This window comes from Eleutherodactylus coqui, chromosome 2, assembly GCF_035609145.1.
Source record: "Eleutherodactylus coqui strain aEleCoq1 chromosome 2, aEleCoq1.hap1, whole genome shotgun sequence".
Lineage (NCBI taxonomy): Eukaryota > Metazoa > Chordata > Amphibia > Anura > Eleutherodactylidae > Eleutherodactylus > Eleutherodactylus coqui.
The window spans coordinates 228,563,604-228,572,801 of record NC_089838.1 but is presented as its reverse complement, the minus strand read 5'-3'; positions in this window follow the sequence as shown (position 1 = coordinate 228,572,801).

Below are 9,198 nucleotides of genomic sequence, written 5' to 3'. Positions count from 1 at the left end.
AGGTGGCCTATAGTAAATACGTATAATGGTGTCCTTTCTGTTGTTTTCTCCTTGTACTCTTACCCAAACTTTTTCTACAGAACTACCATGCTCTGAAGCTGGAATCTCTGTGGAGATGTATGCTTTCCTAACATACAATACAACACCTCCTCCTCTTTTATAATGTCTGTATCTTATAAAAATAAATTGTATCCTTCAAGCCTTATATTCCAATCATGTGTACCATCCCACCACGTTTCTGTGATGCCTATGACATCATATTTCTCTTCCTATGTTGGGAGATCCAATTCCCCTTGTTTGTTTCCTATGCCCTATGCATTTATGTAGAAACATATTTGTTTGTGATCGGTGTCTCTTGCTCCTCTTCTTTCCATCTGAGTTTTTTTGTCTTTGTTGTTTCTTTCCACTTCTAATAGCAAGGTTCTCAAATGTATTAATTAGCTGTTTATTTTTACCTGGCTTTTCACTTCCCTTCCCATATTGTTCTAGTTTAAAGCTCTCCTAAGTGTAGCAAGGCGCCTGCCAAATGTATGCTTACCTGTCTTTGTAAGGTAAACCTTCTCAATTGAACAGTGGTCCAAGGTCAAAATGTGGTCCTTGTGGGCACCCTTATACGCCCATCTTCAAGAAACTTTCCACAAACTACTGTTGAGATGGTATTATCACCCCACTAACCTTGCACATCTATTCCCAGATACTTTGAGTTTATGCTGGCGCAACTGTGGACAAACAGGGTCCCTTCTACATATTTTTGGGGATTGCCCTAAGATTAAAACTTGGTGGACATCTATCTTTAAACCATATCTGAGCTAATCAACACCCATGTTGAAATAGATCAAGTCTTTGCCTTATTAGCCATAGGCACTGAAAACTAACCACCGAGCAAAAAAAGATTGCTTTGCCATATCTTCCAGTCAGTGGCTCTCCTGATTGCAAGAAATTGGAGATCCGCCCCTCCATTTATGGAATCCCTGATAGATTTGGTTTCCAAGCATTGTCTATATGAAAGCTTATTCCCCTCTAGACAGAGTAGGTCTTCTAGATTTCAACTTTGGTAGGACTCTTTGACCCATAAATTCCTAGGATGCGACCATCTCCCATGACTTCAGGGACTTCTCAAAAGTAAAGCCAGGTTGTGACAGGACTTTAGCTGAACTTGGGGCATGGAAAACAACATACCGTGCCATAAATCTAGACATGATTGTCTTTTCTTCTCCATTTGAACAGTACAATAGCACTCAAACTCCCCTCCCCCTATTATTTTTTTTCATTTTCTTGTTCTGCTCATGTTATTTTTCCCAATGTACATGGCCAACGGATATCTTAATCTGCAGCATACTAATTTAATGTATTGCATTGAGTTGGATTTTATAGCAATAGATTTGTATAGAAACGTTCTGAGGCCTCAGTCACACGTGCGTTTTTTCCAGCGATTTGCGGATCGCATGACGGAATGCGCATCCGCAAATCGCGTGACCGGGGCCGAAAAATCGCCCGAAAAAACTGCTCCTAGCCACGTTTCATTAGAAACGGGCCGGAGCTGTCCAGCGCATTGAATTCAATGGAGCCGGCAATACAGCCGGCTCCATTGAAAGCAATGGGCAGCGGGCGATCTCACGATGAATTTTCGGCAAGGGCTTAAAAATATAAGCCCTTCCCTGAAATTCATCCAGAAATGGGTAAAAACAAAAAAAATATATATATACTCACCTGGTCCCAGCAGACAGAGTTCAGCCGCGGCCGGCCGGCAGTTCTCCTGAACTGCTTTGAGTAGTATTCAGCAGCCGGGGATTTAAAATCCCCGCCTGCTGAATGAGCTGCCTCTGATTGGTCACAGCCTCACCAATCAGAGGCAGCTCTCACTTACCCATTCATGAATTCATGAATGGGTGAGTGAGTGCTGCCTCTGATTGGCTCAGCGCAGGGACCAATCAGGGGCAGCTCTTAGCTGTCATTCAGCTGAGAGCTGCCCCTGATTGGTCCCTGCGCTGAGCCAATCAGAGGCAGCACTCACTCACCCATTCATGAATGGGTAAGTGACAGCTGCCTCTGATTGGTGAGGCTGTGACCAATCAGAGGCAGCTCATTCAGCAGGCGGGGATTTTAAATCCCCGGCTGCTGAATACTACTCAGAGCAGTTCAGGAGAACTGCCGGCCGGCCACGGCTGAACTCCGTCTGCCGGGACCAGGTGAGTATATATATTTTTTTTGTTTTTACACATTTCTGGATGAATTTCAGGGAAGGGCTTATATTTTTAAGCCCTTCCCGAAAATTCATCGCGTGATCGCCGGCAGCCCATTGCTTTCAATGGAGCCGGCTGTATTGCCGGCTGCATTGAATTCAATGGGTAAACATCATTCTTCTCTGCCACAGCTGTTACAGCTGTGGCAGAGGAGAATGATTTGTCTACTATGTTCTCAATGGGGTCGGCGCTGCTGCTGCCAGCCCCATTGAGCGCATATAGAGAAGAGAACAGGAATCGCAGATCGCAGATAGGTGTGATCTGCGATTTCTGTTCTATAATTTATCGGACGAGCGCATAAAAAGCGCTCATGTGTCCAATACCATTGCAAAGCAATGGTTTTATAAAACCGCCAGACGCATGCGCATGCGCATATCACGCGAAAAAACGCCCCTCTGACCGAGGCCTTAAAGGGGTTGTCTCGCGCCGAAACGGGGTTTTTTTTTTTCAATAGGCCCCCTGTTCGGCGCGAGACAAACCCAAAGGATGGGTTAAAAAAAAAAAATATATATATATATATATATTACTTACCCGAATCCCCGCTCTGCGACGACTTCTTTCTTCCTTCTCTAAGATGGCCGCCGGGATCTTCACCCACGATGCACCGCGGGTCTTCTTCCATGGTGCACCGTGGGCTCTGTGCGGTCCATTGCCAATTCCAGCCTCCTGATTGGCTGGAATCGGCACACGTGACGGGGCGGAGCTACGATGACGACGCGGGACCAGCTCTCCGGCATGAGCGGCCCCATTCACAAGGCAGAAGACCGGACTGCGCAAGCACGTCTAAAAACGCCAGAAGACAGCGAATTTAGATGGATCCATGGCGACGGGGACGCTAGCAACGGAGCAGGTAAGTGAATAACGTCTGTATGGCTCATATTTAACCCCTTAGTGACCAAGCCTGTTTGCGCCTTAATGACCAGGCCAAATTTTGCAAATCTGACATGTGTCACTTTAACATGGAAAAACACCAGAAAGGTTTTGCATATCCAAGCGATTCTGACATTGTTTGTTCGCCACATGTTGTGCTTTATTTAGGCGGAAAAAATAGACCGATAGAAATTGTGTTTATTTATTAAAAGCGCCAAAATTGGGAAAATGTTGAAAAAATCGTCATTTTTTCACATTTCCAACTGCAATATCTTAAATATGTGCAAACATAATATAGAAATTTTTGCTAAGATTTATATTTCCACCCGTTTACTTTATTTTGGGCGCACATTGGAAAAACTTTCGTTTTTTTTTAACTATTTAGGAGACGCACAAATTTAACATTACTTTTTAGCATTTTGAGGAACACTTTGTTTTCCTATACCAAGCCGAGATTGGAAAGGCTCATGAGTGTCAGAATAATAGATACCCCCCCAAATGACCTCATTTTAAAAACTACACCCCTTAATGTATTCACTGAGGGGTGTCATGAGTATTTTGACCCCACAGTTTTTTTTCAGGAATTAATTCAATTTAGAGGAGAAAAAGTAAAATTTCATATTTTTGCAAATCTGTCATTTTAAAGACATATTTTTTTCCTATAGTTTACATGAAAATCAGGATTTACACCCCAAAATGGATACCCCTATTTCTCCCGTGTTCAGAAATATACCCATTGTGGCCCTATTGTTATATCTGAGTCCACAACGGGGCCCAAAATGAAAGGAGTAGTCAGTGTCTTTCAAAACAGAAATTTTGCTTGAAGTCCTTTTAGGCCCCATAGCACACATGTAGAGTTCTTGAGCGCCCAAAACCATAGAAAACCCCCACAAATGACCCCATTTTGAAAACTAGACCCCTTAAGGAATTTATCTAGGGGTGTACTGCATATTTTGACCCCACAGTTTTTGAATGAATTCAAACCAAGCAAAAGGAAAAAATTGTGATTTTCGTTTTTTCGGCAATTCTGTCATTTTAAAAACAGCTTTTTTTGTACAGCACACATATGAAGGAAGACTTGCACCCAAAAATGGATACCCCTGTTTGTCCCGTGTTCAGAGACATACCCATTGTGGCCCTAATCTTATGTCTGGATACACAACGGAGCCCAAAATGAAAGGAGCGACCGGTGGCTTTCGGAACACAAATTTTGCTTGAAGTCCTTTTAGGCCCCATTGCCCACTTGTAGAGTTCTTGAGCGCCCAAAACCATAGAGAACCCCCACAAATGACCCCATTTTGAAAACTAGACTCCTTAACGAATTTATCTAGGGGTGTACTGCGCATTTTGACCCCACAGTTTTTGAATAAATTCAAGCAAAGCAAAAGGAAAAAATTTGGATTTTTGTTTTTTTGGCAATTCTGTCATTTTAAAAACAGCTTTTTTTGTACAGCACACATATGAAGGAAGACTTACACCCCAAAATTGATACCCCTGTTTGTGCTGTTTTCAGAAATATACCCATTGTGGCCCTAATCTTATGTCCGCATGCACAACGGGGCCCAAAATAAAAGGAGTAATCGGTGGCTTTCAGAACATAGATTTTGCTTGAAGTCCTTTTAGGCCCCATTGCCCACTTGTAGAGTTCTTGAGCGCCCAAAACCATACAGAACCCCCACAAATGACCCCATTTTGAAAACTAGACCCCTTAACGAATTTATCTAGGGATGTACTGCATATTTTGACCCCACAGTTTTTGAATACATTTAAGCAAAGCAAAAGGAAAAAAATAGGATTTTCATTTTTTGGGCTATTGTGTCAATTTAAAAACAGTTTTTTTGTACAGCACACATATAAATGAAGGCTTTCACCCCAAAATGGATACCCCTGTTTGTCCCGTGTTCAGAAACATACCCATTGTGGCCCTAATAGACTTACAGGACCCATGGCTAGGCCTACAATGAAAGGAATACCCGTTGGATTTCAGGGTACCACTGAATAAATTTCAGGCCCCATTGCCCACTTATAGAGCCATTGAGCGGCCAAAACTATAAAGAACCCCCTCAAATGACCCCATTTTGAAAACTAGACCCCTTAACGAATTCATCTAGGGGTGTACTGCGTATTTTGACCCCACAGTATTTGAATGAATCTAAGCAAAGCAGAAGGAAAAAGTTACGATTTTCAATTTTTTTGGCAATTTTTTCAATTTAAAAACAGTTTTTTTGTACAGTGCACATAGGAATGAAGACGTTCACCCCAAAATGGATACCCCCGTTTGTCCCGTGTTCAGAAACATACCCATTGTGGCCCTAATCTACTTACAGGACGCATGGCAAGGCCTATAAAGGACGGAACACCTGTTGGATTTCAGGGCACAACTGAATAAATTCCAGGCCCCATTGCTTATTTGTACAGAATAAAGATTGACTCCCTAAAAATTCCCCCCCTCCCCCTCCGCGCCCTTTTTGGCGTTCGCAAATCTTAGATAAAAGTAAAAATGTGAACTGTGTAGTATTTCCGAAGACAGGGGTAATTACGGAGGCTGGTTGGAATGGGCCCATGGGGCAATAAAACCGGGTATCCCCCCCCCCTCCTCTCATGCTTTTTGGGGGTATTTCATGACCTCAGTGGCGGGTATGGGGTGTAAAAAGTGGCGTTCCGTGAGTCTCCGTAAGCTTGATGAGGTGCGGCGGTCTCACACAGAAGGCGCTGAACAAGGTGCTCCTGGAACTGCAGGAAAGCGAGCGTTCCCGGGGCTTCTTGTAAAATACGTATCACAGGTAGCGGTCTGAATAACGCCGGGCTCACGCGGGTGCAGGCGGAATCTGCTTGCGGAGGCCCACAGCGGATCCCATCTGTGAGCCCGGCTGTGACCCTGCGTACGGCTGCGTAATGTACTGCGCATAACTGCGTACTCACACAGGCGGTCATGCACAGTACACCTTTGTTTGTATTTCCCGCACCATCGCTTAGCGATGACGCGGGTACCCGCAGCCCGTATACAATGTAGTTGCGTATGGACTGCGGGTATATCCGCGACCATGGAGCACAATGGGCTCTATGTTGCCGATATCCGCAGTAAAATAGAACCTGCTGCGTTCTCTTTTCTGCGAGTGGATTACGCAATTCTGACCCGCTAATGTGAGCGGAATTGGGTAATCCAATGCAATTGATCTGCGTATTACCACGGATCAGACGCATGCGGAATCCGTCATTCCTATCCGGTCATGTGAGACCGGCCTAAGGTAGATCGCTACCTTTTTATCACGTGACCGGGGACCGCTCAACGAGGCCACCCGTCACTGCTCCAGGCTCTCGGTGACCGTTGGTCGCTGGGAGCAAGGAGATTTTAAGTTTCCTGGGCTCCCTGACTCCTGCGCATGTGTCCGGCTTTTTGCCGGCAATCGCATGTGCAGAATCCTGGAAGGTCCACGGAGGAAGATCGCGTCGGGATTCAAATACGCAGGCCTCCGGTAAAAAGTTTCATCTCCTCTCACCGATCGCATCAGTGAGGGGAGATGAAACTTCAAATTTTTTTTTTAACTTTTACGTGATCGCCATTATTGGATAATGGCGAACACGTGACCAGGAACCGCTCACCGCGGACCCCCATTAAATCTCCATGCTCTTGGCTACGTTTTGTAGCCAGGAGCAGGGAGAATTTAAATTATCCTGGCAATCCACAGCTTTTGCGCATGCGCCCGCCATTTTGGCGACGGGCGCGTGTGCAGAAGCTGTGGTAAGGTCCGCGGATAAATCTGGGGGCCTTAGGTACGTACTTTCATCCTCCCTCACGGATATGATCCATGAGGGGAGATGAAACGTACGCTTTTTAAACTTTTAAAAACTTTTTTTAACTTTTTTTTTTTTTTACTTTTTTACACTTTTTTCTCACTTTACATGATCACTGTCATCCATTGGATGACAGTGATCATGTCCCCGGTATAATCTCTCTGCTCCTAGCTACACATGGCAGCCAGAAGCAGAGGGATTTTAAATTTCCCGGGGCTCGAGCCCGTCTGTTCACGCGCCCGATGTCAATCATCGGGCGCGCATGTGCAGACGGGGATTCGGGTCCCGGGACATCGGGACACCGCTGAGGACTGGGGGTGAGTATTTTCACCTCCCCTCATGGATCCGATCCATGAGGGGAGGTGAAACTGACTTTTTTAAAACTTTTTTTTAACTTTTTCGCGATCGCCGCTAACCATTGGATAACGGCGATCGCGGTACCGGGGACCGCTCACCGCAGTCCCCGCTGACATCTCCTGCCTCCCGGCTACCTACAGGAGCCGGGAGCCAGGAGATTTTAAATCTCCCGCGCCGCCGGGCCTTCTGCGCATGCGGCTGACGTAATGCCGCCTGGCGCGCATGCGCAGAAGACCGGCTTCGGGCCCCGGAGCGGCAGGAGAGCGGGGAGCAGCGTGCCAGACATCGGTGAGTAATTTCAGCTGCTCCGATGGATCCGATCCATCAGAGCAGCTGAATCTTTAACTTTAATGTACTTTTATTTACTTTTTTTGCGATCGGCGCTATCCATTGCATAGCGCCGATCGCAATGCCGGGGGGGGCTCCGAACAGCCCGGGATGACAGCTCCATGCTGTCAGCTACCTGCGGACACCGACAGCATGGAGCTGTCACGTCCAGAGCCCGAGGGGCACTATTCTCTGCAGGAAGCATGTTTTTACGTCCTCAGAGAATAGAGCCCACTTCGGGAGGACGTAAAAACACTATGGGCTGGTCGTTAAGGGGTTAATGCACGATGTACATTACAAAGTGCATTAATATGGCCATACAGAAGTGTATAACCCCACTTGCTGCCGCGAGACAACCCCTTTAAGCTGTATTGATGCTAAAATTTAATAAAAATCTTTAATAAGGAAAAAAAATATTTTTCTTCAACATTTTGAATATTTACTTCTGCTCTGTCAAGGAAATCCTCGTCTTCCTTAATAAGTTTCAATGTAGCTATTTTCTCCTGAAAACGTTGCACCTTTTCCTTCAATAGAGACAGGATACCCCTTACCTTTTAGGGTACCAACAAGAAACCCTAAGTGTCCAAAAATCTCACACTTAAATTCTTTCTAGTTTGCCAGTAAATATATTGGCTTTTGACACTGCTGATGTGGCAACATATGCTTGCATAGTATTAAATTAATAAAAATTGTCATTATCAAATGGTTTTATGCAGCTTTCCAATTTTCAGTAGCTATCAACTTTATACTGCACTCATCAATGCCACATCAGAATTTTTTGTTCACAGTTTTCACCAAACTGTTCCTTTAGCCTACACTACAAAAGAAGACGTTTATACATTAACAGAGTAGTTTGTGAGTAGTTGTGTAGGTGTTTCCATGTGAAACAGGGTTGGTGATTAAAATGTTTTGCTATATGGGAATGTAAGTAAGCCAGTCAGTTGCTTTCAATGGGGCTGCCGCTGCTGCCGACAGCTTCATTGAAAGCAATGGGATGTCGGCAACCCCTGCAGTGATTTTGGGGGAAGGGCTTTAAATATAAGTCCTTCCCTGAAAATCATCCCTAGCTTGTGTAAAAAAATAAGAATCTATACACACCTCTCTGGCGCTGTCGGGGCTCGACGCGTCTAGCCGCTTGGCTTCCCTGCACTGTACTGAAGCTCTTTCAGCAGGCGAATATTTAAAATCCCCGCCTCCTTACAGGGCTGTGTCTGATTGGCTGAGTGCTCAGCCAATCACAGGCAGCACTCAGCCATTCATTCAATGACAGCTGAGCATTGCCTGTGATTGGTCACAGCGCTTAGCCAATCACAGGTAACACTCAGCCATTCACTGCCGGAGAGGTGAGTATATGTATATTATTTTTTTACTCAAGCTGCGGATGATTTTCAAGGAAGGGCTTATATTTAAAGCCCTTCCCTGAAAATCACTGCAGTGGTTGCCTGCATCCCATTGCTTTCAATGGGGCCACCTGCAGCAGCAGCAGCCCCATTGACAGCAATGGGAGAACATCAAGGTCCTCTGCCACAGCTGTGACAGCTGTGGCAGGGGTTTCTTTACTCCCTGCGGAGAGTGCCATCATCACTGATCACTGTGACAGTGCTGT